Below are 26,785 nucleotides of genomic sequence, written 5' to 3'. Positions count from 1 at the left end.
AAAATGCCTGCTGGGATGGGATAACATCCAATGAACACAGGGTGAGGGCACTGCTACAGATCTGCCAACCATCAGCACTCACTGTCTGAAGACAGTGTGGGCCAAGGCCCAAAATTGGAGGAGATAAAAATGGGCTAAAACCACAACCAAGCATGCTCTGAAAAGGTGGAACCAAGGAGAATCCATGCTAAACATTTCTTGGAATATGTAAACTAGTGTGGGGAAAAGCTTACTATGCATAATTGTTTATGAATATGTAACAGGCTGATGTGATAGAAATGGGATATAAAGGGTGTTTCCAAAACAGCTGGAGTGCCAAGATGCACCCGGCCATAATCTTTGCTCTACAGTCTTTGTCTCCCATTGTCCTTTATTAAACTTCCTAAATTTTCACAGGAGGGTGAGCGTGTTTTTCACACTGTGTATTGCAGGGAGAGTGGGGCACACCTTCCTCATCTGTTCTCCTTTTCCTCCTGTTGCCCAGGGCTGAGCCACACCTGTGCTCCTCCTTGCCCTCCCCAGTGAGCACACCTGAGCCCTTGGATGTTAGCCCATGAACAGAAAGCCAAATCTCCCAGGCCTCCACTGGCCTTTTTAATGGACCCCTCTGAAAGCAAAAGCTTTATTTTGGGGGCTCTGCTAGACAATGGGCTCTCTGGATTCTCCTCCAGGGGACAAGCTTGTCAATCAAATTGTCACAGACAATAATTACCCCCTGCTTTATTTGCTCTGTCTGTCTTCAGAGCAGTCAATTAGAGCTATTGATACAGACAAGCCATTCTCACCAAGTTAGTTTTCAGGCTAATTAAAAGGAAGCTGTCAGTGCCTTTCCCTGTAAGCCTGGGGCTCCTGATGGCTTCTCTTTGTGTGCAGGGCAGGAGCTGAAGCTCAGCCTCCCTCCTGCACACAGAGGCTTCCTGAAGGTGCAGCCTTTCATCACAGCCCTGGTCTCGCTTCTGGGGAGAGGGCGGGATGGAGGGAGGGAAAGGAGGGAGTCCTGGAAAAGACAGTCCTGTCTGCCTGGTTTTGTTCAGGGTTTTTCAGCTTCGTCATGTGGGAAGAGAAGAAATGCACTGAACTTGAGAATCCTTGAAAGAGCTCTGGTGGTAAATAAGTGTTAATTCTCTCTGAGCATAGAGACCTTTAAACAGAGGAGTAAGGACCCTCTTCAAGGATGAAAAACAGTGCTTCTTCCTGCCAAAGTGGTTTTTTCTGCCCTTTTTTTCTTTTTCCTTAAAATGACTAGAAGACACAAAAAGACATACCAAAAATCTCATCATCTTCAGCATACTGCTGTTCTGAAGTGTATTCAGGAAAGTAAATACTTTGACCAAGCTTTCATTGTTCTGTAAGAAACTGCCACACTCCACGATTTGAGCTCGTTTCAACAAATTGTGTCCTCAGACATAAAATAAGCTCTCTGTCCCAACCCTGAAGGGGGATTCTGGCATGAATTTACACCTTCTGAGATCCAGTGTATGTGATCTGGATTGTGGGGAGGCAGTGGGAAAGATCTTCAGGCCTCTGCTCTTACAGCACCAAGCTGTCTGTGTTATATAAACCTCATTTTCTGAATTAATTGTATTTTTTTTTTCTCTTCCATATTTTCACTGTTGTTGGATCTTCTGTTCTTCTTCTCTTCATTTATGAATTGAAAAATACAGGTAAGTGTAAAATATTTTTTATAAAAAATATGAATATTTCTTTCTTCTTTGCCTTTCTCCCCCATTGTATGTTCTATTATAAGTGAATTCTGTGTAGTGTGTTGCACAGAGGAGAAATAGTCCTGCTATGACCCCCAATGCTCTATAAATACATGTCCCAAAAAATGAGCCATTTCACAAAAAGAAAAGAATTTCCCAACTCAAGTTTCCCATTTAACCCAGAAACAGAATGAAGTGAGGCAACACAGGTCTCTTGCCAGTGAAATTGCTAACCTCCCACTTTGTGCCAGTGTTGCAATGAAAAGCACTGGAATTCAGAGCTCTGTATGTGGAAACTCTTTGCTTTCCCTCAGCAAGGCAGATCTCCCCAGGAAGTCACAAAATCATTTCAAATCATTCAAAATGGGAGTGGGATTTTAAATGGAAGTAAACCTAGCAATACATTTAATCAGTACAGCTTTGAGCTCACAAACTCTGTGCCCACTCCCACAAAGTGTTTGCTGAGCAGTTTGCTGTAATATGTTAAGGCTGTTGAAGCACAAAACCTGTCCCAAATCCTTTCCCCCAGCCCTCCTCTAATTATCAACTACATAACGGGGAATAAGAAATATTTAATTTCTGGAATCTTGAAAACTTTCTGCCATCTGTGAAGATGTGTGGAGAGATAAAAGGGTTTGTGAGATGTGAAAAAGGAGTTTTTAGAGAAGTGTCTGAAGCCTGGACTGTTGCCCCTGAGGTCAGTGGCATAGGACAGCTCAAACTTCTCCCACCATCTGTGTGCCCTGAGATCCTCTTGGAGTTTTGGAACTTGCTCTGGAACTCCCTGCATTATCTGGAGGTATCTCCCACAGGTATCTCCCACAGGTATTATCTGCAGGTATCTCCCACACACTGCTCTTGCCAGTGCTATAATTTATTTTCATAGCAATTTGTAGGAAACTGCTGAAAATTCAGTCCTGTTTCCTGCCTCTTTCCTCCCCATAATATCTGAGTCTCTGCTGATGCTTCTGAGGCAGAGTAGCTGTCTTTGTGCTGCTACTCATTCACCACTCTTTTTTTTTTAATAGGATTAAATCTTGTTTTACATGTGTTTGGTTAATGCAGTACTGTGAAATGATGCTGCAATAACCAAAACAGCAGAAATTGCCATTTTTTTGAGAAGATGTTTCACTGCATAGGTGAGCTCCAAAGCAAAGGGCAATTGCAACTGTAAAAGCACTCATGTAAACTGCATGCTTTAAAAGCTGTGTGTTACAGCCTTAACATTTGAAATGTAACAAAATACCATCAGTATTGCATGTAGCACAACATGGAGCTGTAGGTCTGAGCTGTATCTGTGTAAGCAGGGTTTGAAGCCATCCAGCTTTGGAAGCTCATGTGCACACATGCATGTGTAATCTTGATACACTTCCACAAGTATATATTGACCTTAAATTGTGTTCATATGGGATGTTACCCTTTCTGAAAGAAAAGAAAATAAGAACAGCTGTACTGGAGCAGGAGAAAAATCCATCTAGTCTGATAGCCCCAGGAAGACTAAAACAGGGCAAGCATATGTGATACTTCCCCTTAATAGTTCTCCAGCTTCCAATTATTTTCAGTTTAGTGATTTCCTGAGCATTGCAGAAGTAGGACATGGAGGGTGAAAATTAAACTTACCAGAGAAATATGGGACAGAATATGTTTCTGGCCTAAGTATTTGAACACTGCTCACAGCAATGTATTTATTACTTTCTTCCCCAAGTCCCACATTCCTCACAGTTCCCAGCCCTGCACTCCCTGTGCTCACTCACCAATGCTGGCTTTCTCCCAGAGGGCAAATAAATATTGTGCACTGGTGTACAGGTTCCTTTGATGTAGCTCTCTTAAAAATATTTCAGTGTAAGTGATAGTTACCCAGGGAAATTGTATTTGGTGCTGGAAAATTCAAAGCAGTGGTGGTTCCTCTTCTGGGGAAGAGGGAGATTTGTCTCCTTCTCCTCCCAAAGGCACCACTCAGGGCTGTGTGAGATGTTTCCTTTCCTTCTCTGTGGTTTTCACGTGCTCTTTTCCAGGCTTGCCAGCAATAAATGGTTTTTCAGAGTTTGTTTAGTTACACAGAACAGTTGGAATCTGTGTCTATGCCAAAGTCTTTGTGACTGTGAGTGGCTTATGCAGCATTAGAATTAAATCTCTTAGGAGAATCTACCTGCTGTCCTTTCCAGTACATAAGGGATACTGTGAGCCCTTGAGTTTAATCTCCAGTGCCAGGGATTTTCTCGAGTACAAATAGCTGGCCTTTACTTTCCTTGCAGAAATACTTACGATTGGTCATCATTTTCAAATGACTTATTTCAAAAATAACGTCTGTCCTTTACTGAGAATGTTCAGTTTGGTTGCAAAAAGTGGTATTTTGAAATGGAGCTGGAGATAGGTAATGTGCACATGTTGGAGGAGAGGCTCTGGATGGGTGTGTGGTGTTACAGAAAAGCTGGGAAATGAAACCTCTGGATTTGCACTCAGAGGGAGGCTCCTCTCACTTGCAGCTTTGCCTGCTGTGTACCAAGTCAGTGGCAATTTGGTAGGGTTTTTGTTGTGGGTTTTGGTTTTTCGCCAAATTCTTCTTGCAAATAAACGACCAGGCTTTGAATACTGTAGTTGAGAGGTGTATCCTTGAAAAAACTGTGTTCAGTAAAGGTTTCTTCAGAGAAATTGTAAAGATAACAGGAAAGAGAAAGTAGCAGAATTATTAATCATGCCATTATTCTTTTTACAAAATGTGTGTATTTGTATGCACAGAAATTTGGGAAGGTAGCATATTTGAAAGGAGCAACACTTTTGGTTGATATCAGAGTAAGAATTCATTGCTGGGGGTTGAATGAGACATGAACTGTCAATTTGCCAGCTGTACAAGTGGAAGATTTCCAGATATTTTGTCTACCATTTTTGGCAAACTGTGCCCTTGGGGTGTTGTCAGCTGTGATGGGGAGGTTTAAACACATATAAATCCTGTTTAGGAGGAACAGTCCCTATTCACAACAAACTCTTCCTTTTAAAAAAATCCAAACAGGTTCTCTTTATGCCTCACTAGGAATCCACTGGCTCTCAAATAGATTAATGGCCTTGAAGTGTTCCTTATCCTCCTTTTCTTCAGTTCTTGAGCCCTCCTCAGTCTCTGGAGTTGTAACACACCTTACACTGAGACATGACAAACCAAAGCAAACTTTTCCCAACTTAGCAGTAAGATGCAGAAATCTCATGGGGGACAAAATCAAGTCAGATTTTAGCAGGATGAAGACAGCATACGTGAATCCTGCAGATTTTAGTGAAATTTAGAATGAAAGAATAAAAATGTGTCAAAGGTGTTCTCTACCTCATAAATATAAGTTTCTTTTTTTTTTTTTTTTTTGTATGAGCATCCCAGCTTTCCCAGACTGGTGTGTCACCTTGCTGAGCTCACCCTGCAGTGCCCACAGTGACAGAGCAGTGCAGTGTCACCAGCTGGGGTTACCAACACCTCTTTGAAGTGAAATATTAGCCTTGCTGCTGTAGACACTAAACTTTGATATACTCATGTGACTGCGTGTGAGGGCTCACATAAACGTTAAATAGTCCTGCAGAGCTACTTCACAGCCTTTCACAGGAAAATTCAGCCAGAAGTTGTAGTTTACTAAACATGGATATGTCTGAAAGCTTAGCTGAAGGTTACCTGTATCAAGTGAATTAAGTGTAGTTGGCGTAAGTTTCTGGAAAGATATGAGGAGTTAAGAGAAAGCGTATAGCCAGTACAGAGAATTCTGGATTTTCTTGTGTGTGCCTCAGAGTGGCATGTGAATGAACCCCTGCCTTCACTGCAGCTGTGATGCAGCTGTATCAGCAGCAAGTCCTCTTGATGAAATTTGTTTTATTTTGCATTATTTTATTTTTATATTATTTTTTGCATATTTTCCCTTTTTTTGTTGCTTGTAGTATTCTGAAAATATCCCTGAGGTTAAGGCACTGCTGCTCAAAGCTGGCCTGTGTGGGAGGGAGGGCTGCCATGGTTCATCAGTTTGGGTGCAGGTCTGAGGTGGAAGGGAATTGACATTCTGTTGAGATAACTGGAAAACAATTCCTGCAATTTCTTTTGATATATTACCATGTTGTTCAGCCCAATAATACACATGCATCATGTCTAGTAGAAGATAGGTTGTAATAGATGTTTGAGAAATGCAAGCATGTAATTAAATATTGTACCATAACATACTCAAGTGGGAATGCAGTTAACGTCATCCCTTAGCATCAATATTTTTCTTCTTTGGAACATTAATTATACAACAGTAACTCTTTCTTAATATGTTTTGGTTTATAGCTTTGCACTCAAAATACCAACATAACCAAAAAGATTTACTTCTGTAAATTGAATTGCCTTATCCTTAACACGAAATTGTCTGAAAATTTATTGGCAGAGTTACTCCTGGGTTTTTTTCATGTCTTATGGCATTGTTGCAAACAGATACAGAGCTATGATTTTGATCACAAGGAGATAAGAATGACTAAACTGGCTTCATGCTGTTGTATCACCTCTGCAGTTACTGTTCCCTGCTTTTATTTTGGCATTTAATTTGACTGCACACAGCAGAAATAAAAGAACTCTTAGGAGGTAGAAGCATGGGGGCTTTTAAGGCTGGTGATGATACAGGGTAAAGGGACAAAGGAATGGGATGTTAAGATATCACATAGCTGAGACAGAGAACACACTCCATTTTCAGAAGGCTTCAAACCCATTTTTATTCTAGCATGCATGCTTTTTATACATTCTTACAAAACTCATAAGTTTACACTTTACTCATTGGTCACAAGAGACAAAGTGCTTATTGGAATGGGCATTGCAGGTTTCTCTTATTTATCCTTTTTTCTTTCTTGGTTTCTGTGTCAACGACCTTGGTAGGAAATTCTTTCAGGGGTAAACATGGATCCTCTGATCAAACTTCTCTCTGGCTCACAGAAGTCACTGTAGAACCTCTTCCACATTAAGAAGATTCCTGAAAGTCAGAGGAGGTTTTTTTGCTTCCCTGGAGACGCCTGTTGCTTGGTGTGTGCCTGTGAGTGGCCTTTTCTATGCAGCCTGTAGAGCAACATGCCTTGTTCCCAATTTGCTTTGGTCCTTTTATTCTCCCAGCATCACCATTAATTCTCACATTGGTCAATGGCACCTGTAAATCATTATGTCAACCCAAGATATTTCTGCAGTACCCAGAAAATGCTGTATCTTTACTTTTTTGGTGATGCTGGGAGGAAAAGGAGTTGCAAACAGGTCTGTCTTGGACAAGTGACCAATGTCTGTGCACTGCTCAGGTACAGCTTGCACATTTCAGTCACAGCACAATTTGGTACCCTAGGAATCAAGCTGATGTCAAATGGCTCTCCCATTGGGAAGGTCACAGATGCCACTGTTGATTTATTTATAGGTATTTGCTTATACGGGTGGACAACCCAAAGCCAAAATGAGTCTCAGTGAAGCTGAGCCTGGATGAGAAGTTTTTCTGTATCTTATCCCATTGTTTGTCAGTTCTTCTAAATTAAAACTAGGTGGAGATACAGTTTCACATCTTTTTTCCCTGCCATTTTTGTTTTGCCTCCAAAATGATTTATGGTTTTAATTAATTTTTGGAGAAAATTGAGCTGGCCTTGGGTCTAGAGGGACAAAAGATTTTAAGAGAAGAAAGCAAGAACTCTTCAGATTTGCATCAGTGAATGGGGCACAGCCATTGGTTTGCATATGTGTGTCTCTCAGAAATGCACAGTGTAATTTTTCCTTCCTGTGGGCTTTGTTGTCCTGAAGATAGTTACTGAGGTTGGGAAGGGCCTGGCAGTTCACTGGCTAAAAGAAGGCATTCACATCTGGCATTGTTTAAATCTCCTACATCCCTCTTGAGTACATTTTTGCAAGTCATTATTTCCCAAGCAAAACCATGGCAATTATTCTGATTGAATTTTTTTTTTAAATTCATTAGCCAGTCTCAGAAAAGTATTTATGGCTTTCCCCTCTGAATATCAGTGGCTGACAGCATCATACTGAGAACAGGCTAAACAAATTCAGCTGGGTTCCCAAGCAAAATTATTACATGAATATATAAAGTTTATTAATACCAACACATGTCCTCCTGCAATATTAGCAGATGGTCCAGTCAGACAGGCAAAAAAGTAATTCATCTTTCCAAAGATCAAAGAAAAAGAAGAAAATAACAACTCAAAATCTAGAGTTTCTTAGTAGATGTGTTGGGAATTCAAATGTCCAGAGGGAACAAGTGAGCAATGTGAGCCCTCAGAATAAAACAGAGAACTCAGCATCTCACCCTTTTTCACCAGAATAACTCCCCTGAGAGCAGCTGAGATAAACTGTACTAACTTACAGAAAATAACACCCATTACTTGAAATTCTCCAAGGCTTAAATAATTCTGATAGTGCATCTCCAGCCCTTGTATTCTTCCCCTGGAGAGAGTGTCTCTGAGGAGATGCCAGACAAGTCAGGAGATGAAAGACCTCTCTGGCCCTGGGGTGTTAGAGGGTTGGAAGGCTGTCAAAAGGTTTAACAATGGCCATGCCAAGTACTGACCCACTCTCAAAATTACTGCACAAAGCTGATTTTACCAATCTACACCTACACCTCATTTTTATTTCCCAGTTCCCTGTAAAGCCTCTTTCTTTTCTTGTTACAGTCGTCATTATCAGGAAAATTGTCCCCAGCTACAGTGCTGCAATTTTCCCAGGTTCTGATAGCCAGAGGTGACAGGAATGTGACTGGTTTGTCTTGCTCCAGTCCCAGATACATTTTTCTCTTATTTTCCTGCTTCTCCCATATAGCATCTTATGAGTACTTTCCTGCCTTGGGGAGTTATTTTATGTTTCTAACCTAGTACAAGTAAGTAATTTGATTAAGGAAGGAACTGGATTAGCAAATATAAACTAGCAAACATTTTATGTGTTTAAGGATGGTAAAACAAATCTCACTATGATTCTTAGAAGGAAATGTGACTGTCAGTGCAGCTGAGTCTTTATTACGTAGCTTAATTGCTTTTACAGTGTTTGAATCCATTGATGAAGAATGAAAATTATTTTTTTAAAAAATTAAAGCCACCCAGTGAGTTACCTTGTTGAATTTTGCTGTATGGTTGTTCTGTAAAGACTGATAATTATACATTTTTCAAGATGAAAGAAGTAAAGATGCAGCATGTCTGGGTATTACAGAAATATCTTGGGTTCACATAATGATTTACAGGTGCCATTGACCAACATGAAAATTAATTGGTGGACTTGATGATTTTCAGTTTAATTTGTTTCCTGAGAAGTGTCTTAACTGGTAAAAAATATGGGACTGCGAGTTAATTTTTTTTAAAGTTTTTAGGAAATATGGAATTTTGTGGTCCTACCTGACAGGGAGTTTTTGGCATAAGAGTTTCTCTGGTTTGATCGTGAGCACAGAAGCCTTTGCCTGAACCTATTAGACCTGTTATTTTCTTGTAATCTTTCAGTGAACCCTTGACCTTATTGAAAAGGTCAAATACTTTCTTATGTAGGGTCAGTTCAGTTCTTTAAGGGACTCCTGACTTAAGCTTCTTACAGAAATGTTCTAACCAAGCACAAGCTGCATCTGTTTCTCTCAGCACTTACCTGCTGCAGGGCAATAACAAAGGTGGCTCATGGAATATTTTGTTGGGTTTTTGTTGCAAGGGCTAAATAAAATTGCTTTCATGAAGTATTTGCAACAGAGTTGTAATTAATTCAAGTAACTTTCAGGAAAATTTTGCTGCTGCTAGCAGGAGGAAGTCCCATTGAACTTTATATCTGTATGTCCAACAATATCAAGGGAAAAGTGTGATACAAAATCAAACTAGTGCCAAATAGTGTAAGACATCCTGCATGGGGAATTATCTGTAGCTGTTAAAGCTGAGTAGAAAATCACAGTTTAATTCCAGTTTATGTTGTCTGATTTGGCATTTCTAATACCAGTCATGAGGCACCAGCATTCCACAGCCTTTATTGTCATTAGGAGGGGACACAGACTAATAGTCAGTTTCATGTATAGTAAGGAAATGCAAGTTTCTAGTCACGGGTTTCAATTAATGGGATGAAAATCCACTTAGGGAGGGGGGGAAAGTGAACTAAAGAGCAAGCATTTCACTGTGGGGTTTCTGAGACATACCCTTAGCTTTGAGCTACATTGCACTGTGAACCTCTGCTTGCTAGTCACTGTGACTTTGGGATGTATTTGTGCATGAATGGTCTTTTGGGGCTTTGTCCTGTGGATTCTGTATTTATTGCTGGGACTAAAAGGATTAACAAACTGGGGTTTGAAAATACCACAGCATTTCCACTGTGGCCATCCTAAGAGAGTTGGCAACCTTGTCTTTAATAATGTATACTTGATTGGGGAAGGGTATATGGAATTGCTTCTGGTTCCTTGATTTATTTATTTTTTAATCATATTGGTCTGACAGCCATTTCTGAGAGGGGGCTTTGTGCCAGCTGCACAGCCTTGCCAGCTGCATCAATCACACAGCTCATCCCAGGTCACAGCAGCCAGCATTAAAATCAAGACCTTTCCACAATAAGCACACTCACCTGTTTTTGAGAACAGATGGCAGGATTAACCCAGTGGGGTTGGTGGCAGTGAGTGTGCTGAGTCACTCAGCAGGCTCTGTGCTCTCTGCCATCCCTGCAGCACAGGTACAGCTACTGCCACCCCCACCCCAGCCTGCCAGGCCACAGCTCAGGGGTTCCTTGAGAGGAAATTAGGAACTCACTCCAATGAATGAGTTATTTCCATCAAGTGGATTCTTGAGCTTTTTTTCCCAGCTTTCCCTGCCTCTGACATGCTGCTGAAGTCAAACAGTGCATTAAAGGCAGAGGATAAGCAGCATGGTGCTCTGGTGGGAGGGAAAATGGTGTATTGATCTGCTTGTAAACTGCACAGCAGAGTAAACTTTCAGTGCTAATAATATTGGTAATAGCATATGGGAAGAGCTGTCTGTAAAGAAGCAAAAGGTGCAGTGTGAAGGGCCCTATTATGGAGTGGTAGCCTCATCTGGTTTGGGGGACACACCCCAAAACTGTTCTGATTATTGTGGACTCGGTGCACCTGCTGATCTTGGAAACCAAACTGTCTCCTGCTTATCCAGCACAGGGGTGAGAGGCTGCTTGGCAATCTTAGGTATTGTAGGCAAGAAGAAAGTCCAGACTAAAGAGCTGCTGCATGTTAAACACTAGAAGTCAAATGAACTCCAATAATTAATTAACTCTTTTCCCCACTGCTAAGCTGCAACTTGTGCAAAAGAAGATATTTCAGAGTCCTTTGTCTTCCTACCTTGTGAAGTTTTTTAATAACTTTCCATTTGTCAGCTGGTTCCTGTCTAAGACAGCTGACTGGATTTGCCCCATAATGCTGCACCTTCTGCCTGGTGTTCCTGCTGTTACACTGAGACTGGCAGGAGCAACCACATCCAGGTGAGAGGTGGTCCTGGTGGTTGGGTGCACCAGGAGATTCCTCTGCAGAACCAACTTCCAGTGCAAATCAAAAAAAAATAGACTAGAGGCAGAAGGAGAAATACAGAGCTGGAGAGTGAGGGGGTGTGCTTTGCACATATCAGGTCAGTAAAGCTTTTGAGAAAATCTAATATTCTGATTCCAGCTTCCAGGAAGACAATAAACGATTGGAGCCTGCTGCTGGAGCTCCTGACTGACTGTTGGGACTTGAACATCTTCATTTCGAGTCCAGCAGGCAGAGCACTGGCATTTTTACAGGTTTGAAGCAGAGGAGACTGCTGGAACATGCAGTTATTTGCTTAAGGTGACAGACATGCCAGGGTCCTGAAGGACAGTAGTAGTTGAAAATGGCAACCACAGACCTGTTCTTGTTATGTAGAGGCATCTCCCCGGGGTGATGAAACCAGGAAAAGCTGTGTGTGGGTTTGGAATAGTGCCTGTCCTCTCTGCCAACACATCCCTCCACAATGCTGCTGATGTGGCATTTCGTGACTGTTCCAAACAGAAACACTGACTGGTGGTCTTGAAGCTTGATTACAGAAATGGTGGAGGCAGATGTGCTTTGGTCTCCTCTCTAGCAGTTAAAAGTACTGAGGACAGGATTGCTGAATTTTTATCCACATCTGCTTAGGCAGAAGTTCAGTGGTTCTAATTTTCCTTGGCCAGTGACACTTCTGGAGCTGGTTTTTGAGACAGCTTTCCTCTTTACAGGATATTTTCTCTACAAAATTACAAGTGATAATAGGTAATATTCTGCAGGAGCACGGACGATGTCATATGTGAAGGAAACTACTGAACTTCAGATAACCTTCCAGTCTGATTTGATTACTCAATTCACCTTTAGAATAAAGTCTGATTCAGAGATAGGAACTGATCTAGTTTTTCATAAACTAGATTCATTTTCTACACCATTTTCTTGTACCTTTACGAGCTAATCTAGCTAACCTTTTTCATGTGGGTTCTTTCAGGTGATCACAGAATGCTGTAGCTGCCCTTTTGTTTTTCTGTTTTTCTAAGCCAAAAGTGCTGCTTTGCTGATCCTTCTGATTTCCTAAAAGTAGTAAAAAACCTAAAATCTAGCAGATCTAACTATTTTGAAGTAGTGGAAGCCCATGTATGTTCTCCCTCCTCCCTCCTCTGCCCCATCTCTCCGTCTCTTACTATGTTTTGCCCACTGTTAGCCCTTTCCTTTTTGATTGTCAGGTAGTAAGTTCAGCATGAAGAGTATCTGGGATGTAGAGAATTGAGCCCTGTTGGCATGGGAGGGGGTCTGTTGGGATGTGCAGACAGCCTGCTCTTGACCCCCTTGCAGCATCCTCCAGGTAGCTGTGAGGGCAGAAAGGATGGAAATTATGCACAGTGGAACTGCAGCACCTTGTCCTGCAGAACTCCTGAGTCCTTGATATACTCAGGGAAGGTGTGTGTACTGTGCCAGTGCCCCAAGCAAAATGTTTATCTGTCTTCTCTTCACCAAGATGCTGATTTCTAAATAAACACTCTAGTCTGCTTTCCCCTGTGCTGTGCATCTTACTCCTGCCTTGGCACTTAAGTGTCTACAGGTAGGGAAAGTGATCCTGGGGTAAAGGAAGAGTGATGTGTGCTGGGTACTGTGCTGACTAGTTCTGAATAAATGCCTCTTGTTCCTAATGTTCTGTGAGAATGCTAAGAAAAAAAATACAGGGAAACTTGCATGTGATTTGGGTTGTAAATTATTTGGCTGTAACTCTTAAGTCCTTAAAACAGTCTGTAACAACAAGATAAAGGAGGTACCAGAGGTTGGAAAAGGCTTGCTTGACACATTGCACTTGGAAATGTAGCATGCCATCTCCTTCCTTTCCTGGTGGATGCAGCCATGAAGTGGGACCACTCAAAGACTCTGAAATCATACATTTTTTATACACCTGTGCTTTCCTGAGTGTCACTTGTTTGGGATGCTGTGTAAAACATTTTGATTTAACTTAATTTCATCTGATTTTATTGGATTGTGGAGAGCTGTTAGTTTCTCATTTAAACTGCCACATAGCATTTAAATTCATTAATTGACAATTATCTAACAAGCAACAGGAATAGCTCTCTTGCTGGGCTGAAGCCCGAAAAGCCCATTTGAACCTTTACAAATGCTAGCACATTTAATGAGCTAACAGTGAATTTGAGTTTCTGCAGGTTCAGTGGGAACTCTTCCTAATTGATGGCCAATTGGATTTTTCCCTTCAATCTGGGAGAGGTAATGAAACAGAGACAGTGTTCAGAGCACTCCACAGAGAGTCTGTCTTCAGAAGTTGTTCCTTCTGTCTCCATCCTGAGGCTGGACTGAAACTGCCTCCCATTTCAAAGGGTTAGCAGCTGATATACATTATTTAGAGTTCCTGTAATTTTATGTACGAGGAAATTGGGGGGTTATTATATTGCATTTAAGTGTCAACTGTAATACATTCTGTCACCTAAACTGCCTTCTTTTAGGGTGGGGAACTAGAAGTGTGATTATAATTAGCACTGGCCAAGGCAGCACAGTGGTGGAGTCCAGATATTCTCATCTGGAATGGAGATGAGAATTTGATGTTTTGACAGCAGCCCATCCTTTGCCTCATTTATTTGCCTTTGGTATGTAGGTGGTACAGATACTCATGGGTTGAGGTTTTAGTTTGTCACTTTGTGTGTGTGAATATTGAGTGCTAATTACATCACACAGCTGCTGAACATGAGCATCATACATCAAAGGTACAGAGCTCGACCTGAAGGCAGAATTGGCTGAGGTGGTTTGTTTCAAAGGAGCTTTTTCTACCTTACAAATTCAAGTTCAAAGTGCTGGGTGAAAGCTGGAGTCACTGCTGAGGTTAAGCTAAGAATTGCTGGGAGAGCTACACTGGAAGTGCTTTTTCAGGGGAAAAGCCACCATACAGATGAAGTGCTCTTGCTGTGGAATCAGCTGCGCTGGCAGAGCTGTTCATTGAGCTGTTTTAGTAACATTTCTCCCTGGAGTGGAGCACACACATGAAATGAGCTTTCCAGCCAAAAGCATGTGCTGCCAGTACAAACATGTCTGCACAGAGGGGCTTCAGCTGGCACAGCCCTGTCCTGCACAGCCCCACCTTCTCCCACCTTCACACAGGCCTCTGCCAGCAGATGCCTGCCACACGTGCATGGCCTGATTTTAGGCTGAATTGCTTATTCATCCACGTGTCTGGAGGTCCTTGTGACATTGAGGGTAGGGTGGCACAGTGCTGTTCACAAACCCCAGCCTCTCAATGTCAGTCTGTCTATTAATCCTTGCTAAACCTATTAATTCCTGCCTCTCAGTGCACTTCCCACCTGCTTCACTCCACAGTGCATGTTCTTATGGGCACTGTGAGCACATAGATATCAGTGGATGAAATTTTCAAAGTGTCTGAAGTGAACTTTGTGACTAAGGCTCTTGAAAGCCTTACTTTGTGTTGCTTTTAGCCTCCTTTCAGGTCTGCAGTCTTGTATTTATATTGACTGATCACTTGTACAGGTAGATAATCCTCCTTAGACTGCAGACAGAATAAAGCCAGATCATCACTGATGTGAATCACCATCACCCCCTAAATTTTGATGAAAGAAGTTCATTTACACCACAGTGAGGATTTGGTGCTTTATGACTGTGCTCATCATGGAAAAGGTTTCTGTGGGGCATCTGAGCCCCTAAATGCTGTTCAGAGAATCTGCCACACTGCTCCATACCAGAAACTGCAGGCTCAGACAGCTTTCCCTCTTACAGCTTAACTGTATGTCATATATTTGCCATACCAAATATGTGTGGACTATGAAGAGCAGCCTAATTTTATGTGTTTTCAAAGCAGCTGTAACACTGCTTGTAATTTGTTATTGGGAGTTACTTGCTTTTCAGTCAGCTCCAAAGTGTGAGACAGAAAATAGATTGTTGTTATTGCATGTTCTGACAGGGAGTATACAGATTCATACACAGGTTCTCTCTTCCACCTCCACAACAGCACAAAATAAATTTTCCCAATTCTCTCCAAGTAGTTATGGATCTTCCCATTTTTTGTCAGTCTTGTTCTGTGTGCAAGAAATGTTACAAATTGCTGTATTTTCAGAATAACATCCTTTTGCTCATATCTGTCCTGAATACAGAGAGGTCTTAGGACTTAAGCATCAGGTCTATTGAGCAAATCCAGTGCATTTCCAGCAGAGTTTCTCCTGTGCATCAAACAGCACTGTCAGTCAATCCAGAGCAAGCTGCTCTGTGCCAGTGCAGAGTCATTCTCTCTGATCTGCATATTACATTTTTCATTTGTGTCAAGGAATATGCTGTGCTGGGGTTTTTGCAAATGTGCCTTGCTGGTGTCATGGGAACTTTGTCAAAACAGTAGTGCTGAGGAAGTGGATAAATCCGATCTGGGATTTGCTTAGGACTTGTCAGAGTTGCTGGTGCTTTGTGTCAGGCAGGCAGCTGGGCAGCAGGAGGGAAGGAGACAAATGACTTGGTTTCTTTTCCTACTTGTTAGCTAAAGTAAAACCTAAGGTGAGGTTGTGAGCATCTTTTCTACTCTGCTGTACTCTCTCCAGCTTTGGAATGTGATGTTTAGTTAGGATTAATCATTAATTCTGTGCTCAAGGCACTGTCACTTAAGAGGTCATGAAATCAGAGGTCTGACCCCATGTGAGAGGGGGAAGATCAGGTCAGATGATCAGATGCTGGTGCTCTCCAGCTTTCAGAATTAAGTGGATCTCCCATTCATGTAACAACTCAAATAATTTTCATGCCTTGGAGGAAGGCCTTTTCCTTCACAGATTTCTATTGTGAAGAAATAAGGCTTTTCCACATAGGATGGAGCTTTCGCCCTTGAAGGGTCTAATGCCTTTGTGCTCAAGCCTTCCCAATCTCCCTCCATTGAAACTGAGGTGATCCTGATTGGAGAGAAAATCTTCAAAAACAGGACTGAGACTTTTGTTCCCTGCCCTACCCCTACTCTGCCATGACTTTCAGGATAACTCTGCATCCTTAAAGTGCTGTTTTTCTTCCTGTCCTATTCCTGCCTTGTCTGTTCAGGAACCTAGAACTGAAAGTTCTCTCTTCAGCTGTAGCTGCAGGCAGCCATACCCTACAGAGACTGTAACACACCTGCCTCAGGTGTAGAGATATCCACAGACTGCAAGTACCTTCCAGTTCCCTGAGGAACCAAACCTGGAACTGTGGGGATCACTGATCATTTAGGTCCTTGAACAAGCACAGGTTTGTCCAGTAAAACCTGAGGACACTGTAAAAGGACATCATGCCCTGCTCGATGGACAAAGGAACAAGCCTCATGTCAGCCACAGAGCAGCTTTGTCCCTGCCCCCATCAGGGACCAGTGGGATGGGCATTATATATTCCATTTCTGGCAGGGTTTTGTCTGTCTTGGTGCTAGCCTGCTACAAATAAATGCTAATAGTTGCAGACAAAGGGAATACAGGACTTTCCTTCATTATGAACTTGCATCTGGCTCTTCAGAGGTGCTGAGCCCAGACAGCAGCTCTCACTAATTTCATGTATTTGGTGCTTTTAAAAATTATTGGACCTTCAATATTCCCTAGCCAGCACTGGGGCAAAAAAAAAGAAAAGTAAGTTAATAATCCTCAAGAAAATTACTTTTTCATCTCCCTTACCATTCAGTGCAGCATGAGGTGAGAGAATAAAAGTAGAAGAATTGAATTTTGAAGATGTTCAAATGCATTGATAACGTTAAGGTGTTGGTTTTGTGAGCATTGCCACGCTGTCCCAAGGCAGCCTGACACACTGAGGGCTCGATATGAAATGTAAGGGAGAGCTTTTAAATAAATAATGCGTGAAAAGAGCTCCTGCAGCCCAGTTTTTATTCAGCAGGAGGGTGGATGTGAAAGAGAGGGGGGAGGGCCTGTTTCTGAGCTGAGTGATGATGAAAATACAGTCATTCAAATGTGAAGAATTTTTAACTGGGGTAAAGGGAGGCTGGGACTGGAGCAGGGGAGGGAGCACGGAGGCGGCAGAGCAAGGGAGTGATAGAATGACAATTCTTAAAGATGCATTAAACTGCAGGGAGCCTAAAGCAGGCTTAGAGATGAGCCTAAGTAACTGGGACAAAGTCTGCTCAGAAGCCGCAGATGGGCCTTGGCTTTCACTATTATCTGCTTGAACTCACAAAGGGAAGGAGAGGTAGAGGAGGGGGTGAGGGCAAGGTGCTGCCTCGCCTCCCTCTTCCTGGCATTTGCATCGAGAGAAAAGTGTGGTTCATTTCCACTTGTGGGGAGCCGGGCAGAGAGGAGGGACAGAGGGGGCAGAGAGCAGCGGCTCCGGGCAGCTCAGGGGATCGGGCAGGCCCGGTTCTGGCACGGTGTCCCGGGCAGGCAGAGTGTTAAAGGGCGGCGTGAGGGCGGCGTGAGGGCCGGCCTCGCTCCCTCAGCCCGCGGGCCCCGCTGGGTGCGTGCCTGTCAGGGGCAGCTCGGTCCTTTAGGCAGAAATGTATTACTATTATATTTTCCCCCTTTTTTTTTTTTTTTTTTTTTCTTTTTTTTTTTTTTTTTTTTTTGTTAGAGCCATGGGGAGAAAGTGACAGCTGTATCAGGGGCTGAAATACCTCCAGGAGGATCAGAAGACATCTGCGGGGAGGGCTTCTGACAAAAACCCTTTTCAGCACGCCTTAGTATGCTTCCAAAGATACCACAGAAGAGAAGAGAAGGGAAGGTTTAGTGCTTCTGGAGGGCTCAGGCTCCTGCTTTTTCATTTCTCTGTTTGTTTCTCTGTTTCTTGATTCCTTTCCAGCCTTTCACAAGGCAGGCATCCTTCCCTGGGAGAATAACTGCTCGGTGCCCTCCGCTGGCACGCTCCTCTCTTCTCTTTGTCTCATTCCCAAATAATGAAAAGTGGAGGCTTTGAGGGAAAAGCTTGTCTGGGAGTCACATCTGAAGCAGGTGCTCCCTCCTGAAGGCTGGTCCTCCCTCAACCGGTGCTACCAGGCTTGCCAGAAATATTTTTAAGCAGTCAAAATGGCTTTGTACTTTTTAATTTCTCTGTCCCTAACCATCCTTCCCCCTCTCGCATCCCATCCTGCTCAGCTGCGGAGCTTGGGAGGGGAGGAAAAAAATAAAATAAAAAGCCAGCAATGGCTTTTATCATTAACCCATTCATCTGCAAATCCCCCTCCCCAAAGAAAATGCACATGCTGATTTGCGTATGCAATCAGCTGTATTCTTCATTTCTATAGCGCCTTTCTCATTAACCACCTCTCTCAAAGGAACTCTTCAGGAAATAAAATGGGTTGGAGATTAAACACAAAAAGTCAGCCTTCCATGTTAAAATAGTGCCATTTTTGTGAGGGAGGCAGCATTAGCTGGTCTTATCATTCCACTTTTCCATCTGCTGCCCCTTGGAGATGGCACTGACACAGCAGAGTGGGGCTGTGCCAAGGAGCTGGGGGCAGCCTGCCTGTATTAGTGGGCTTAATCCTTCATTACCTTAACAGGTTTTACTGCCTAGGATTCCAGTTTATTTTCTTCCCCAGGCTTTGAAACACTCTAGAGACTAAAACACAGCCATTTTTTTATTTTTTTTATTGATGTTCCAGGAGGTTTAATCCAAACCTTCCCGAGTTCTGTTTGTTTCAGCTTATCTCACCTTTTCTGGCAGTGGAGAGAGCTGCAGCAGGAGGAGCAGGACCCTCCTGCTGGGGGTCAGGAACCTGCCACAGCTACTGGGGCTGCCAGGTTTGGCAGCTCTCCTGACTTGTACCCCCACAGCTTTGGCTAAATTGCCTGTTACAGTGATTACTGGCAGTACAAATGTGACTTCTGCTTCTTTTTTTTTTTTTTTCATTTAAAATAACACAAAATCTTTTTGGGGATTAAAGGACTAAATGAAAAGAATAGTATCTTGAAATTTAAAAAAAAAGGAGAAGGTTAATATTACTTTGTAACATGTATAGAAAATACAGATATAAAATGTAGAGGAAGGTGTAGCATCATCTATAGCACCTTTCTTTCTGATTGCAAATAAGCTACTGCTGAGCATCAAAAGAAATTCAACAAGGAAGCATTTTCATGTTCATTAATCCTGTACGTTGTTGTTTCGAGTATGTTTCTTCATTTTCTGAGTTCCTGTTTTAAATCCGTGCTTATTAAAGCAGTATTTGAAGCTGGAAATGAAAATTTGTATTATAGGATTTCCCAGCTGGAGGCTTCTGTGTCAGTTACAGCTGGACTGACGCTGAGTGCTTTACTGAGTACAAGCACAAAAGGCCAATTTTCCCAAAAGGAGTCATGAAAGTAGAAAAAATTACTTTTCAGATTCTATCATCTGTAAGGAGTAGTACCAAATACTGTCATTTGGTTAAAAAAAACCCCAAACAGGTAATTTTGAGTAGTCTCATTTACTGTAAGAAAGATAAGAAATTCCAAAGCGCTTGCCAGGGGGTTACTGAAAAACATCAGTATTGTTTAACAATTTTGCATTCAAACTCCAAAACAAAACTCAAATGGATGTCATTGTGTGCATAATCAGTATCCAGGGACATCTCATTCCTTCATGATAGTTTGTTTTCTGTTAACTGTCATGACAAGAAGAAATTTTGCACTAGCGATTGTTCAGTCTTGTTTATAAATGGAGAATAAATCCACATTATAGTAACAGCAGTGCTCCCCAAGGCAAAGTGTTCACACTCCAGAAGGTGCTGGAGTTTTATGGTGAATCTCGCCTGCCTGTTTCTGTGCTTTCTTTAGTTATGCTTTAATAATTGAAAACTCTTAAAAATACAAAAGTTTATGGTAATTTACAAATCTGAGGTAAAGCAACACTGAAAATGGATGGAAAAAGACATAAAGAGCTGGTCTACTTGGCATTTTGCAAGTTTCCTTTTAATAATGCATAACTCACCTGGCAGGTCTTTGTAATCCCTGTCCTAAGAACAAACTGAGGCTGCAGCTGGAGCCCGTGTGGAAGGTGCCACCCCCTCATTTCTGCTGTTCACAGTGAAACTTGGTGTTCCTGGATTTGAGTTACTTAACAAAAGTACCAGACTGAAGGTGTAGCTTTAAGAGACCAGCAGGTACCTGCCTGTATCAGAGAAAGCTGAAATGTCACATGTTTTAAATATTTGTAAGGGGTATTGTTTGCATTTTCATTATTGCAGATTATTATGAAAATCCCAAATGAGTTGAAACAGTACAGTGAAAATTGAATCAGGAGGGATACGTAGTGAAGCTATTCCCTTGTTTATCCCAACGTCCTGATGCTTTACATACCTTTAAAATCCCTCACTGATTCATTGTTCTCACAAAGGCTCCTGGTTCTTGGGTTGCCCTTTGGCTGACCAAGGTCGGGTTTGTTTTGCCCTGGGCTTGTGATGCTGTTTGTGATGACTTCTTAGGTCCCTGGATGTACTGGGAAGCTGGGAACAGCGCTCATCCAGGATGGAATGATTAGAGGAAACAGCTCCTAAAGATGTTTGGATGTGGCTGCTTTTGTTGGAGTGCTAAAGCTGGAGCTGCACCCAGTAAACTAAAAAGCTTAGCAACCTGTGAGTGTCAGCAGAATCTTTGTTCAGAAGTGTAAATTCCCCAGAGCAAAATAATGAGTGTTCTGCTTCCAGTTTTTCTCACCCAGCAATTGAAAAACTCATGCCTAAGGGTCAGAACCACAACAATGGTGTCCCTGCCCTGGTTTTCTCTGTAATCCTCAAATGCAGGCAGTCCTGGCCCAGAAACTCAAACCACATATGGAGAATATGACTGCAAGAAAGAATCTTTGATTTTGAAAATAGGAGAATAAAGAGAGGAAACGCAGAGAATCTCACTCCACACAGCCAGCCTCGCTCCTGGATGATTCATTAAAAAACCAGTGATGAAGAAGTGCTCCATTTTGTAACAAATGGGGGAATCACATGCAACTCCCCTGCCACCTGCCACGCTCCCAACTGCTGCTCTCCTTCAGAGATCAAGGAGTGAACAAATAAAGAATACAAACCACTTTTCCCTTGGTGAGACAGGAGCTCTAATGTTGCAGGATCATTTGTAACAGTGAGAATGTTATGGCCATAATGATCAAAAGATTTAAAGGAAAAAAGGATTGTAGGGATAGTTAGTATGTTTTGTTGGATTAATACGGCTGCAAAGAACGGGCAGGCTCTCATCAGCTCAAGTGGAGTTGGGGGGATGATCCTGTGCTGCTGTTGTCTTTGCTCTTCCTGTTCCTGCATGAAGGAGGAGCATACATTGCAATTGTCAATCACAGGTGTGGAATGAGTCCCTCAAAAAGGACTTAAAGCACACCTGAACACACACTCATGGCATGACAGGCACCTGCATCTTGTTCCCAGAGCATGACAAGCAACCGTGGGGCTGGTTCTACTCCAGGAGGAGTATAATCACAGGAGGAGAGGAGGGCAAAGCAAAAAAAATCATGCATGTGAACTGACTTGACACAAGTTAAGCATGAATATCTCTAATTTAGCAAGTTTTCATTGGTCCTTCTCTGTAATACCTACCATTTCTTAAAGCAGGGAAGCACAAGCTTCACCTGTGTTTTAGTGCCTTCCAAGAGAGATAATGATTGTGATTGTTGACGAGGGGTAGGAAGGAGGAGAAGCAGGGAATTGCCACGAGGATTTCTATATATAGAACTTTGCTATAGCAATGCTTTTAGTGGAGAGTGTTTCTTGCAGACAGGCTTGTAATGAAGAGGGAGCAGATTTATTGTGCAGGACTGTCAGGCTTTCTCTGAAAGATTTGTTGATGCTGTGCCAGTATGCTTAGTTTAATTCTGTGCTTCTGCCTCAGAATTCCCCCTCTATGCTTTTTCCCCATTTTTTTTATTTTGTTCTTTAGTCTGAACAAAGACAAAGAAACAACAATACTCCATCTTTTATAGAGTTTTGATACAATTATTTAATGTATAATTATTTAATTATATAATTATTTCAGTCAGTGTAATTGACTGAAACAATAATGAATCCTTCATTACTGTGTGTAATTTCGGGCTTATTTCTGAGAGGTTTCTTTTCCTCTCCTTCCCCACAAACACTCATTTTTAATTTCTATGGATATGTTCTTTACCTGGGAGGCAGCTGGACAGTGCTCCTTGCTGCCAGAGTCAGTGGAGATGTTCATGCAAGTCAGCCTCATTGGCTTTTGGCACTCACTCAAAAGCAGATATCAAACAGAAGTAGAGAATTTAATTTTATTTGGTTTATTCTTTCCTAAATTGTATCTATATCAGTCCCTGAATCTTTCTGAATTTAATGATCATATTTTAATCTTCCTTTATCAGAAGGAACTCAAGCCTAGACATGCTTATGCTGCTGTTTCTTTGGTTTTTTCCCAGTGGAAATAAAGGCTGAAAGTCCATTCTGGACAGTGGGAAGCTGGGCAGAATCTGCATGCTGACCTCCCCATCAGCCTCATCCCAGCAGCCAGAGCTGAGGAGAGCTAAGAGAGCAGAATCTCACTTCACCTGACAGATTCATCCCAGAATCATCCCTGAGGGGCAACTTCTTTCCACATTTTAATCATAAGATGGTTCATTACTGTGTCCACTATGTTAGCAGCTATTGGTGAGGCCATTTGTGTTCAGAAGAGTTTCCTATCACAAGCTGTCTCAAGTCACCAGGCATATCAAGACAATTGCATTTAGAAATTGGAATGGATGGCAGCTGTTCAAATATTCCTTGAAAAAATGTTATTTTATGGCTCGACTATAAATCTCCCACACATCCTAATACACCCCATTGAGGAGATAGAGATATCCTGCACTTGATGGCTAGAACTCAGGGGTAACTGTTGCTGCCTTTCCTCTTTGTGGAAGGAAAACGTGATGGAATGGGCAGGTTTACTGGTGGTAAACAAGTAAACTGGTGGTTTACTGGTGCTGGTGATTCTTCCATGGCCAGGCTCTCGTGGGTTACTGATGGCCAGAGCAAGGTGCTCTCCAGTGGCAGCACCAGGACCTGTGTGAGAAGTGACACCACAGTGTCAAATTCAGAGATGCCCATAAATAGGAAGGTGGATGCACAGGGCACTACCCTTTTTAGCATAGTGTTTTTATATGTTCAGAAGTAGCAACTTCTTTTTATAAATTTTTTTTTCTTTTTTCCATCTAGCTTGTTTCTAAATACAAAAGCCTGAGGAGCTGTGAGTGGCTGCAATGCTGGCTGCATTAGGCTGATTGTCGTGGGAGGAGGCAGCTGTGTGCTATCTCAGGCTCTAGGGGAGGAAACCCAAAGTTCACCCCAGAGCAGACACTCCTGTCAGTCAGAACGCATCACTGAGCAGGATGAACCTTCCCTCCTGCTGGCAGACACCACAGAGGGGCCCATTGTTGCAAAAGCTGTGAGCAGGGCAGACATGCTGCAGTGGCATATTTAATCCACAGGAACTGCATGTATTGATCACAGCAGCTTTGCTGAGGAGTGGCTGATGAATGAACATATGGGTAACATGGAAAAGGAGGCTGCTGCTTAGAACTGGAAGCATGTTTGGATCAGATTTGTAGGTCTGAGCTCATTACAGTTTCTCAGGCCTATGATAAGATGTCACAAATATAATTGTATTTGACAGATCATCAAAAGGGACAGAGGCTGCTCCTTGCCCTAATGTTGACTTGCCTTGACAGTCCAGTGGCCCATAACATCTGACCTGTAATCTCTGCAGAGTTACAACATTAAGTGGGATCAAATCAAGTCAAACCTTCTCAAGGCTGCTCCAGAAATGTACAAGAGTGTCTCAAGAGAGGACAGTCCGTCTGTCCTTGACTTACCATTGCAGGAAGATGCTGACAGCAGCACAGTGCTTTGTAATTAGAAGTTCCTTTAGTTAGAGCCATGTCTCAGCTCTAAGCACTTCTGACTTTGAAAGACTAACTTTTCTACTGTAGTCTTTCAAAAATAAAGAGTGGGTGTATTTAGAGATAGAAAATATGGTTGTAAAACCATTTTTGCCTGCCTGTTGGGGGGTGTAGTAGGAGACTTCTTAAATACAATCATCTTCCATCTGCAGAAAGGAGAGATGAGGTGTCTTAATCCAGGTAAGCTTCCTTTTTCAGGTTGCTTTGTATTGCAGTTGAGGCAAAGAGCACTGTTCTCCTCAGAGCTTTCAGTGCTCTGCAAGAGACATCATTAGAGTTGCCATCTACACTACAGCAGGTCCATTATCACAGCTATATTTCCTCTCCCTCGCCTTTTTTTAGGAATACCATCTGTTTAGTCATTAGCCCCATCAGCTCTCATTAATTGAGTCATGTCTCATTTAGGTTTCTCTATTAGCTCCTCATTGTTCCCTAGACAAGGCTTTTTTTCCATATGTCTTACTTCCTGTTGAGCTCTGTCCAAAGTCAGGTGTCAGCTGGAGAGCAAGGATGGGATCCAAACCCAGGCTGTCTTTCAGTACCTCTTGCCAAGCTGCCAGCCTGTTTCTTCAGGGCACCAAGTGCCAACTTGTCTGTGCTGGCCCAGCTTTGGAGAGTCATGGGGGATATGGAACAGCCCTGGCTAAGGAAAGAAAGCCTTCTGTCTCCTTTCCCCTTTGATTTCTCTGCTTTTCATCATCTCTGCTACAGCTATTAGGGTTTTTTCCTCCCTCCCAATGGCACAGTGGGTGCATCTAAGTATCAAAACCCTGATGCACAACAGATATTAAGAACAAATCACCTAGAAGGAGATGATGGGTTGCATTTCAATGAGCACACTCTGGTTACACAGAATTAGTCCTGTCACAGAACTTTATCAAGAAAGCCTTCAGAAAAGCAAGGAGGAAAAAGGAGCCCTCCTGTGCAGTTGGATTTCTGCACTGGAGGGCTGGGGTTTGTTATAAAATCTTCTGTTTAACTCAGCTGTCCCAGGCTTATGGTTTTTTACCATCAGTTTTATCGAGCTTGCTGATTTTTATTGTTTGAAGGGTAGAAGGATTTGTTAAGCAAAGCCCTTTGAATGATTCTTTATCCTTAAAAAAGCCCAACTGGAGTGGGAGAATGTGTTAGAAACTACCCAGCTCACTGAGGAACGGATTATTGTTGAGACTGCAAAACGTAGGTGTGAGTTTGCAAAAGATGCCTGAGAGCATGATTTAGGAAGGTGTTGAAGTAATCAAGGCTTCTCAGAGCGATGTAAAAAGAAATAAATTAGAAAAAAATTGTGAGTTCACAGTTTTCTTGAATGACCTGCCAGGCTCATCTGCTCTGGGACCTTCAGACCATACACAATCAATCCCTAAATATTTAAAGCACTTTGCCAAAGGAGCAAGAACAAAGCTGCTGAAAGAAAAGTGTTTATTTTGGCAGACATTTAGATGAAGACCTGATATGTCTGTGTGGCTTTCCCAACCTGCTTAGCTATCAGATAATTAAACATTAACAACAAATTCTTCTCCTGTTCCCATTGCTCCCATGTACATCCACTTCCATTTCCATTTTGCTGCAATGAGGTGCCTGCAGTTTCTTCCTAAGGCTTCTCTTTACACCTGTCAAATGGAGGACACAGCTTTCTCCAAAGCTGTGGCTCCGTGTAGGTGACTCATGTGCCAAATCTCCTAGAAACATATCATGATGAACCAAATCTCCTGGAAACAGTGTCATGATGAACCTTCCTCAGTGGGCAAAAATCTAGACAGCTCTTGACTCTAGAACCAAATGGCACATAGACTCCAGATGGGGTGTTAGAGAGAGGTGATGCTGAGCCAAACTGTAACTTTCCACAGCAGACCTAAGTTACCTGTGCCTTTTAATTTCACCTTCCCTCCCAGAAATGCGGGGTTTGCTTTGACCTGTTTTACCATGCATTTGAAGCCAAAGCTGGAGGAAGATTTACTAAGACTTAAGAGGACATAACTCCTTGGCCATCTGTTCTAGCTGTACAGCCTTGGGGCCTGGTGAGTGCATGGCAGGGCTGGGCAAGTTATTTCTCCTTTCTGCATGACTTTGTAGTTTCCACTGGCACCTCCTTTATATTGCTGCTGTAATTAACCTCTTCTTAATGTGAAGCAGCCACAGACTATCACAAACTGTGCATTGCATATATTTTATTACCTTTCTCCAGCCCTTTTGATTCCAAAGGAAAACAGAATACTGTAAGACAATTGTCTTCCAGCAGAAATTGTGTATGTTATCCACATATGAAAGTATGGTTTACTAGCTTCCTGTAACAGCATGAGTATTTTATTATAGATGAAATAAGCTTCATCGTTCAAATGGTTTAAACTCTAAATAAGAACAAAAAATGTTGAAGTTTGTAGGATAAAGCGTAATTGCCTCAAAATGGAAAATGAAATGAAAAGAAAAAACTGGTAGCCAGTTCTTTCTTAAATGCTGTGACTATGATGTTTCATGTCTTTATTCACTGCTTTTATTATCCTTGCAAAGACTAAACAAAATACTCAAGGTGTGGCAAGATAAAGCTTCAAAGGTATTGATTTCTTTATAGGGGAAGCTTTAGCTGGCTCCTGACAAGCCATCTAGCTTCAGACTTAAATGTAAATATGGATTCTGGTTCACCAAGGTGCCAAGACATCCATAAACTCTTCCTATCTACTTGTCATTTTGCAACTCAGAAGACTGCATTAAGAGGATGGAACCACTGAAGTCAGGTGGAGCAACACGTGTGATTGTTTGTCTGGGAGAAGGAAAGAGCTGAGTGATCAC

The 26,785-nt window shown here is 42.2% G+C and overlaps 1 protein-coding gene and 1 long non-coding RNA gene across 2 annotated transcripts in view; both read left to right on the top strand.

Moving 5' to 3' along the window:
- HS6ST1 (heparan sulfate 6-O-sulfotransferase 1) overlaps positions 1–26,785 on the top strand; it is a 189,287-nt gene that overhangs the window by 96,663 nt on the left and 65,839 nt on the right. The gene's annotated exons all lie outside the window — the stretch shown is intronic.
- LOC135309627 (uncharacterized) lies at positions 10,258–14,260 on the top strand. Its single transcript, XR_010369821.1, has 3 exons — positions 10,258–10,353; positions 11,026–11,130; positions 11,315–14,260. It is a non-coding gene; the product is annotated as an uncharacterized LOC135309627 (long non-coding RNA).

Source organism: Passer domesticus, chromosome 11 (genome assembly GCF_036417665.1).
Source record: "Passer domesticus isolate bPasDom1 chromosome 11, bPasDom1.hap1, whole genome shotgun sequence".
Taxonomy (NCBI): Eukaryota; Metazoa; Chordata; class Aves; order Passeriformes; family Passeridae; genus Passer; species Passer domesticus.
The sequence above is the reverse complement of the archived record's forward strand: the minus strand, read 5'-3'. Positions and strand labels throughout refer to the sequence as shown.